This window comes from Uloborus diversus, unplaced genomic scaffold (assembly GCF_026930045.1).
Source record: "Uloborus diversus isolate 005 unplaced genomic scaffold, Udiv.v.3.1 scaffold_1128, whole genome shotgun sequence".
In the NCBI taxonomy this organism is placed as follows: domain Eukaryota; kingdom Metazoa; phylum Arthropoda; class Arachnida; order Araneae; family Uloboridae; genus Uloborus; species Uloborus diversus.
Window position 1 is genome coordinate 31,212 of NW_026557797.1, and position 9,258 is coordinate 40,469.

At 31.5% G+C, this 9,258-nt stretch overlaps 1 long non-coding RNA gene across 1 annotated transcript; it reads left to right on the forward strand.

Moving 5' to 3' along the window:
* Positions 1 to 1,698: 1,698 nt before the first annotated feature.
* LOC129232261 (uncharacterized) lies at positions 1,699 to 6,532 on the forward strand. The gene is made up of 3 exons (XR_008581333.1): positions 1,699 to 1,864; positions 4,493 to 4,579; positions 6,484 to 6,532. It is a non-coding gene; the product is annotated as an uncharacterized LOC129232261 (long non-coding RNA).
* The last annotated feature ends 2,726 nt before the right edge of the window (positions 6,533 to 9,258 follow it).

Sequence of the window (9,258 nt, forward strand, 5' to 3'; positions counted from 1 at the left end):
ATTTACTTTCACTTCAAATTTTTTTGTCGAATAAACGCAAGATTATTATGCAGCAAATTTATATAACAATGTGGTACTCCATAATTATTAAAATCAACTGCAAACTATAGCATGTGATTTGAAATTTTGAATGTTGACTTGTGAATTTAGTCTTGAAAAATTTGGAGCACAAGTTTTATTTGAAGTATAATATACCAGATATAAAAATGTGCCTCAATGTTTGCATTTTGCTTTGTAATATAGTTTTGTAACAATATGAACTTCGTCATTTACACAAATTTAATTAACGTGTGGTGTGTTTACTTTCGAGAGTTCCAAGGGGGGGGGGGGTGCTGCTGTGTCTAGCATGTACTTAAGAAAGAACTTTTTTAGAAGAAATGTGTCCTTGAAATAGAATGAAATAAAAATTAACAGATAGTTTGTTTTTTGTATTTCCTAATAACATTTTTTTCATTTTTCTATTAAATTATGTTATAAAATTAAATTAAATGGGAAAAGCCTGATTTTAAAGTGTTTATAATTGAAGAAATTTAAAACCAAATGTAGTTAGAAACAAGCATTTTTGTAACATTTTTATATTGCATTTATATGCATAAAATGTTCGCATTTTTAGCTTTCCCCACAAATTATTTGCCTCTGGAACACTGATATGGTTCCAGACATATGATGCACATGTAACTTGTTAAAATATGAATAGTGAACCCTGTAAGAGAGACTTCACCAGGAAATATTATTACAAACTATGATAATTCTCTGTATTCTTAAAGGAAAAGATCTTTATCAATTCTGTTTTTAATGAACAATATTATGTCATCAACTTCGTCTTTTTGAATTTAAGTGGTATGTGTACTTGATTGAAATATTATAAGTTCTGAATGATGGAGATCTTTCCACAAAATTTTGAAGCGCTTAAATATTGGAATATCGAGTCTAGAGAACTAAGAAAGGCAAGAACTTCTTTAAAGACAACTCTGCAGTACGATTTCAAGTGCATGATGATAGCAATACAAATGCAATATATCACCGTTCAGCTTTTGCTCTTAAAAGTTACATGCACAATTTATACGGCCGGTATTGTAAGCCGCTGTATAAAACACTACAGCTTGAACAGTTAGCAATAAAGAGCAATCATCTAAGATATCATATACAACTGAAGAAATATCTCTGAAATTCTGAGTAGCTGTTCAACATTGGAACCTGAAGCTATCATGGTAAGCCTATGGGCGTTTTTTTCCAGTTATATCTGGATGTAGCTTTGTATCCCAGGGAATAGCTAAAAAACCTAAATTTAAATTCATGAAATCTGATTTTACCTCTCGAAGATTTTCTCCTGCTTTCTTATGGGATGTACGATTCATTACAAGGTCATTTGGAGTTAAATTTACTGCATCTGCATAGGCTGTTAATAAATGAACAGCATCTTTATCCCTAATATGGCATTTGTCTAACAGTGATGAAAGGCGAGCAGATATCAATAGTAAAAAAGTTCAACAGGTTAGGATAGATACCCATTTCAGTTTCTAAATCTTCTCAATCGCAAGAAGAATTTGATGATAATAAAGGACTATGTACTGAAATTGAAGAAAATTAATTTAAAGTATAGATTTTTACATTATTCTGATCTGGATTTCATATCATATTTTGTATTTATTTAATGATTTATACTTTTTTGAAGTGTCTAATACATTTTTAGATAATCAAGAATTGAGCGAGGAAGCCAAAGAATTTTCCCACTTGCTGCTAAATAAAGTTGAGCGTACAGAATCTCTTCCGAGAGAAAATTATACCCATGGTGATGTTTTAATATGTTTGGGAATTGTGAAAGCTGTAAGAGGGAAATTGTTGATTGATATTCATCACCATTGTATCCTTTCAAGAACTCTACTGGTTTAATCTTAATATATAAAAATCTTCTGTGCGAACCATAAGGCTTTTTAACGGCTAGACCGATTTCGATCAATTTTTTTGCGTGTGATTAAGTTGTTGCGAATATGGTTTAGAAGCGAGATGGATCGAATTGGAAATGTTTTTGTTAATGGATTAATTAATTTAAACATTGGATGGTTATATCTCTCTAATGATTAATATTTATTTTAACCTATTGTTGAGCAAGAATTGAAATAAATATTTAACCCATTGCCGAAGGACAATAAGAAACCCAGCTGTGCTTTTTGTGATGAAATTTCCTACTGTGATATTTCAATTGAGAACAGATAAAACGTAGAGAGAGAGAATGAAGCCTTCATTTCTTAAAAGCAGCGATTTTTGGTCCCGTGATATATTTTAAAGTAAGGTACTGGAAGAAATCGGGTTTCTTTCATTAGGTTCAAGCAAAACGTGTCATCTGTCGTCGTAGTTGAACCATGTTACCGGATCGGTGCTTTAAGTTTTCCTAACCAAATGATCCATCTAAGTTTTGGCACCAATGTCAAGAATACTTTAGGGATTATCAAACTTATCAGTACATTATTAAAGGAAAAGATGATGGAATTTAGAAACGAATCAAATTTTATTTTCGTCTAGATAAATTACAACAGGGTAGTTCTGCACACAAAAGATCAGTGCAGTGGAAGTTCTTTCTTGAAGTTCTTCAAGTGATGTGTTCTTTGGTGGAAAGAACACATTAGGCAATATATGAAGTTTTAAAAGTTTTTGTTTAAAAGGTCAGACCACTAATTGGTCGGAGTTAGCTTCAGTCACTGATCGGCTGGATTACAATAACATGGTGGCTTGGGGACTTTGGCTATAAACAATAGAGTTGCTAGATTTGTTTACATTTTAAAGCTACTGTTAATGTATTTATTTATTTATTTATTTATTTATTTTTTGTTTATTTGGCGAAATGTTTCAAATTGCAAAGAATTATTTTTTGTTTTTAAAGAATGTCATTTTAGTTGAAGAATGTTTTATTTTACATCGGAAGGGGGGTTTCGTTTATTCAGAGATCTATTTTTACCTTTGCATAGCTGCCAACATGCCAGCTTAAAGAATCTTATAGTGTGCAAGGTGGCTATATTTCTACCTTTTTTTGACCACCATAAAGCAAAGTATTAAAATTTAAAGTATTATAATATTTTCAAATGCTTAATTTTCAATTTGCCTTGACATGATTTGTGCCTTTATAAGCAAAAAAAAAAACATAAATTTAAACATAAGTCAATAAATAAAATTTTATTTCTTTGAACTTAAACTTTGAAAAGTTGCTGATTTCGAAGCTTTCAAAAAATATCTATCAAGAACTTGTTTAAAACAATAGTTTTTCTGCTTTCAAAAGTGTTGGAAGTAAAAGAAAATTTAAACTGTTTGCAATTTATAGTAAAATTAAAACCAAAACCTAAAAATGTACAAATCTGCCATAAGATCGTACAAAACTTACGAAAATTTTACAATGTACGGCTAAATCGTACAAGTTGGCAGCTATGCTTTTATCATTTTTTTAAACGATACTTTTTTGATTGTTTTATTCTTTTTCATATGGCGGATGTTGCTGCTGAATTTTCCGTTTGTTCTAGATGGGTCTTTAGTTTTTTACACTTAATATCTGAGGACGCTTTTTATGCTTTGAGTATGGCTGAAAGAACAAGCCATCAAGTATGGGAGAAAAAAAAAATAATAAAACAACTGCTCAGTGGGCATTAGATAAATCAAGTTATAATAAATACTGTACGCATTCTGATACCAAGCAGCTTAAAACATTTTCTTTTTACTTATTTTTTTCATTAAAACGGTTCAAGCACTTGATAGTTTATTGAAATTTTTTAACTTTTCAATTTACAAAGTTTGAACCGAACAACATCTGTCAAGTCCTCTAGTAGCACATATATAATTAATCAGAATTTCATTATGTTTATCCACATAAGTCATAGATGCTTTAATTAAAAGATAAAAACTTTTTTTACTTTCGAAATTTTGACTTTTATAAAGGTCCAAGTATAGGTGTTTATTCTCTCATATCTTGTCTCTCTTAAAATTCATCTAAGTTGGAAATTTATGAGGAAAATATGAATTTAAGAAAAGAAACTTCCAATGCTCAATGAGTATTAACCAATTTTTTTTTACTCCCTTTAATTATCAAATTTTTGAAGGTATCTCTTTTTACTGATTTATTTTTTGACTGAATGCTCCCCATTTGTTGCTACATTTAATATATATTTTTTAATTTTTTTTTATTTTTTTCCAACTGTGAATTTGAGAAGTTGACTTTTAAAAGCCAGTAACTACATGATTAAACACACCTTCCCCTTTTTGCTTTTTCTAAAATGCAAAAATCAATGTTGAAAATTAGATATTTTTACCAATTAGTGTTTGAACTAAATTTTACATTGTCAAGTATTAATAGTTCAGAGTAACATATGCATCATGTTAGATAAAATAATAGGTCAGAGTTGGGTAATAAGTGTTGAAAATGTTTTGACAATCCAAAAATTATGTTGATAGATGACAACTGATTAAATATTCATTTATTGTGGTTACTTTCTTAACCTTCTTTCAGATAAAGTTGTTGATGTTGATGCAGAAACTATGTGGACCTATGATATTTTGTTGGCAAGAAAACTGACCAAACCTTCTTGATGGCACAGTATGTTAGCTAACATATTCAATAAATATTGGGAGGGATGGGCAACCTCAAAATATTGAAATATTTAGTTTATTACTGTTAGAATAAAGCAAATTGGTTTAAAAATACCTTTTCTTTTGGTAAGTCCCCCCCCCCCCCCCAAATATTTTTCACCAAACTCAGCTCTGTTGACATTAGTACAGTAGAACCTCTCAATAAGGGGCACTAAGGGGACCAGGAGTTTTGTCCCTTAAATAGAGGTGTCCCTTATGTGGAGGTATTTGAGTTGAGGTATGCAATGTATTAAACCCAGATTATTTTGTAATAAACATAAACTATTATGATAAGATGCTAAAAATAGTTTGTGTATACTAAATAAAATTCAAAATTATACAAATTTCAAAATTTATTCCTTTAATAATTAAAACTTAATTTAAAAAATTGGGAATGGTATGGTTTTGTAACTCACATGAATTATTTTGAAGTAATTCCTTGCATTAACTTGCTAGATTTCATGCATTTTAAAATTCAGTACAATATAAATTTCAATCAATGTTCACATTTCAAATTTTCTACACAAAGCTATCCATCAGCCAATAGCCTACATGAATAAATTGCGTTGAGGGGAAAACATGCATGTAAATTTTAGCAAGAATTTTATAATGCATCGTAATCATGCAGTTTAAAATTCTTTAAAAAATTCATCATATTAGTACACGTTAATGTCAAAGTTTTACCAGTTGAATTTTAAATCCTTAAATTCCAGTAAATTCAATACTTTGCATGCATTCACACATTTTTTCTTTTTTTAAAGTTTTTGCTGTAACTGTCCTTTAAATAGAGCGTCCCTTATTCAGAGGCAAATACATGGAGCTCCCAATTCAAAGGGTCTGGAACCAGAAAAAAATGTCCCTTAAGGGAGGTACCACTATAAATGTTTTTTTGTTTCTTCAAATCAAAGGCTTTCGTTTTCCACACAAGGGAAAAAAAGTAATGAATAAAATAATAGCAATGAAAAAAATTCAAGAATCTGGCAAGATTTTATAAAATGGAATTAGACACACATTAGATGTAGACTATTCATCTTTTAAATTCAATTATGCTGAGGGAAAATTCAAATTCTTGAAGATTAAAGAAAAGGTAATTATTTTCATAATTTACTAAATTTTATTTATTCTAGTAAATTATATTCAGTTAAATAATAACAATTTGAAAATTAAATAAAAAGTTAATAAACTTAAATTTGCACAGTAAACTCCAGATTATCCACAGAATGGAATGGCAGGTTAACCCTGTATAAGAAAATTTTGCGGGCGTGGTAGTATATGCAACACTTGCATACATAACTATAACTGAAAATAAGTGTATGTGAAAAACACTTGTAAAAACTAAAAAGGAGCACTCATTATTACAACCTGATTACACACACACACATGAGCAAATAGTGCTACCAGATTTTCTTAGCAAGGTGCCAGCTGCTAAGCCGTCTGTAAAAATTAGTATTTTTCCTCAGTTTTTATGTTACGTTCTTTGAGATTGTAGGAAATAAAATTAATCTGTAATTTTGATGGGAGACATTTAAAATGGAAATAAAAGGCAAAAATTGAGGTATTCTAAAGCTCTGGTAATTAATATGCAGCCCCCTCCCCCCAGTGAAATGAACAATCTTTTTTGTCTCTACTTGTTAGTAAAGTTTTTTTTTACTTGTATTTAATCGACCAACTGTGCAAGTACGAAACTCATGACTTTGCATGGCATATTCTTGATTGTGACTCAGTTTTCTCTGTGTACAAATACACAATTTTTTACTTTCAGAGCAGTATGTAATTTATAATTAGAACAAATGACCACAATCTTTTAAAAAATATCTTTATATCATGTTATTTTTGTAATATGTTTTCTAATTAATATTTCACATTTTACAGAGGTCCAGCTTCTTAACTCTTTTAGTGCTAGCCTAGATTGATGACTGACTAATTCATCGTCATTTTTGCTTCATTACAAATCATATTTGCATTACATTTTGAAGTTCATATTGAAGGATGAAAACTTATTGTTGTGTTCCATTTTGTAAGTCAAAAAGCGCAAAAGGAAATGGAATTTCATTCCATGAATTTCCATCAAAATTTTCAGTGAGAGCAGAGTGGTTGAGATTTATTTCTTTGGATAAATCCACAATAACTGATGGCAAGAATTATAACAGGGTTTGTAGTTTGCATTTCAAATCAACTGATTTTGTTATAACGCTTCAAAGAAGACGCTTAAGCAGTTATGCTGTACCCTCCCTATTAGAACCTAATGCAGACACAGCTATACAGGAGAAATGCAAGTTCAAAAGTCGTACCTCTGGAAAAAAATGTTCTTCCCTGAAACAGAAGAAAATAAATGTGCGACAAATTGATGATCAAGTTTCAGAGAAAGTCGCTGATCCAGTACCTTTGTCATCTGTTGCTAACAGCAGCAGACGCTTGAACAAAAATGCTGTGCGCTCCATTTCCCCCTCCTATACAGAAAATAATACACCCACAGCTAAACATAAAAAATGTAAGTTCAAAAGTCGTGCTTCTAGAAAGACAGCTCTTAAACAAAAGGAAATTGAAGCTCCACAAACTGATGCTCATGTTTCAGAGAACATTGCTGAGGCAGAACTTTTATTAGCAGTTACTGATAACCACAGTGGCTTGAAAGAAAATGCTGTGCCCTCCATTTTCCCCCTTTGCACAGAAAATAATACATCCACAGCTAGACATGAAAAGTTTAAGTTTAAGGTTTGTACTTCAGGAGAAAAAGCTGTAAAACAAAAGAAAATTGACGATCTACGAACTGATGATCAAGCTCAAGAGAACATCGCTGACGTTGGACTTTTATCATCTGTTGCTAACAGCCACGGATGCTTGAACGAAAATGGTGTGCCTTCCATTTTCCCCTCTTTTACAGATAATAATACACCCACAGCTAAACGTAAAAAATGGGAGTTCAAAAGTCATGCTTTTAGAGAGAAAGCTCTCAAACAAAAGAAAATTGATGCTCCACAAACTGATGATCAAGTTTCAGAGAACATCGCTGATGCAGAACTTTTATTAACAATTGCTAATAACCACAAAGACTTGAAAGAAAAGGCCGTGCCCTCCATTTTCCCCCTTTGCACAGAAAATAACTCATCCACAGCTAAACATGAAAAATGTAAGGTCAAGAGTCGCATATCCAGAAAAAAAGCTGTTAAACAGATGACAGTGTGTTCACTACAAACTGAAGACCAAGTTTCTGAGAACGTCACAGAAGCAGAACTTTTGCCATCTGCTTCTAACAGCCATGTTTCTGAAGAACGATGGGAAACAACACAAAATGTGAGCAATATTACCAGCACAAGTACACAAACTAGTTACAACATAATGAAAGAGTTGGAAAAAAAAGATGTTCAGCTCCAAAAATTGGAAGCTGCACTAGCAAAAGAAAGAGAAAAAATGAAGATGTTGACCACTAAATTTCAGTCAGTGAGACAGAAACTGACCTATTATGAAACAAATGATTGTCACCAAGCTGTAGAAAATATCATTCTATTGGGAAAACTTGCAGACAGCGAGCGTGCCAAATTTTTAACAGAACAAATTCTGAATTTTTTCTAAAATCCAACAACTTAAAAAAAAAACTTGATTTGTGAGACAGCATTGCATTGTTTCCAAAAAGGAGGAATGCAAATATTTTTTTTTTTTTGGAGTTGCAATTGCTTCCTTTTGCCTTTCAAAAGTATCCTAGCAAAATATTTAAGTAAGGTGACCTGACCAGATTTCAAAAATTCGTGCCGCTATATTTATATGTACAAATTCTGCATCAGTATATTTATCAATAAATATTTTTATCATTGTTATTGTCGTTACTTTCTAAAAAAAATCTCAAAAATTTCTTCGCAGAGAACTTGAGAAAAACTCAAGTTACTTGAAGCCTATCTTCTAAGGAAATCTGCAGAAAAAAATTGTTAGTCAATATTTTCTCCAAATAACTTGTTATTTTCTCATGATGGCAATTCCCAAGATTTTCCTTGCAATTATGTTTTAAAAAAATGATTCGACTGCTCAGCAAAAAAAAAACAACCTCCAATTACATTCTTGCTAATTCTTAAGCAAAATGACCCCATGAATGTAAATATGACTAACTGTTTTTCCCTAAAACCCATTACATTATGGACATACCCCCCCCCTCTCCCCATTTTTTTTTTCTTCAGTTTTAACAGAGGCATAGCCACTATTTTGATTTGAAGGGGAAAGGAGCATCATGTTAACCTTTAGCATTCGTCCGAGGGACTAAGAAGGTATGTATAAAGCATGAACATTTGCTGCAGGGAGAGAGACCCATGAGAGTATTTCCTCCTAAAATATTTATGAAATCGTTAAAATCGATTTGTTTTCGCTTATTATATCTATACTTCAGAGCCAGGCTGACCAGTCCAAAAATTGCTATTTTCCACTATTAGTGCTTTGTTTGGAGACTATTCCGCATCGATCTATGTGAACATAATTCTTTTTAAAAGATCCTTTTAAATTTTTTACCACTTAAAAAAGAGTGCGTCAACATCCTTTGCATCAGCCAAAAAAAAAGTTTTTCCTTTCTCCTGTAAAATTTCTATAATGTGACTTACGTCCTTCTGGCTGTGAGGTACCGATGTTTCGGTGAAAAACTGGAGTACAGCATCACTCCTTCCC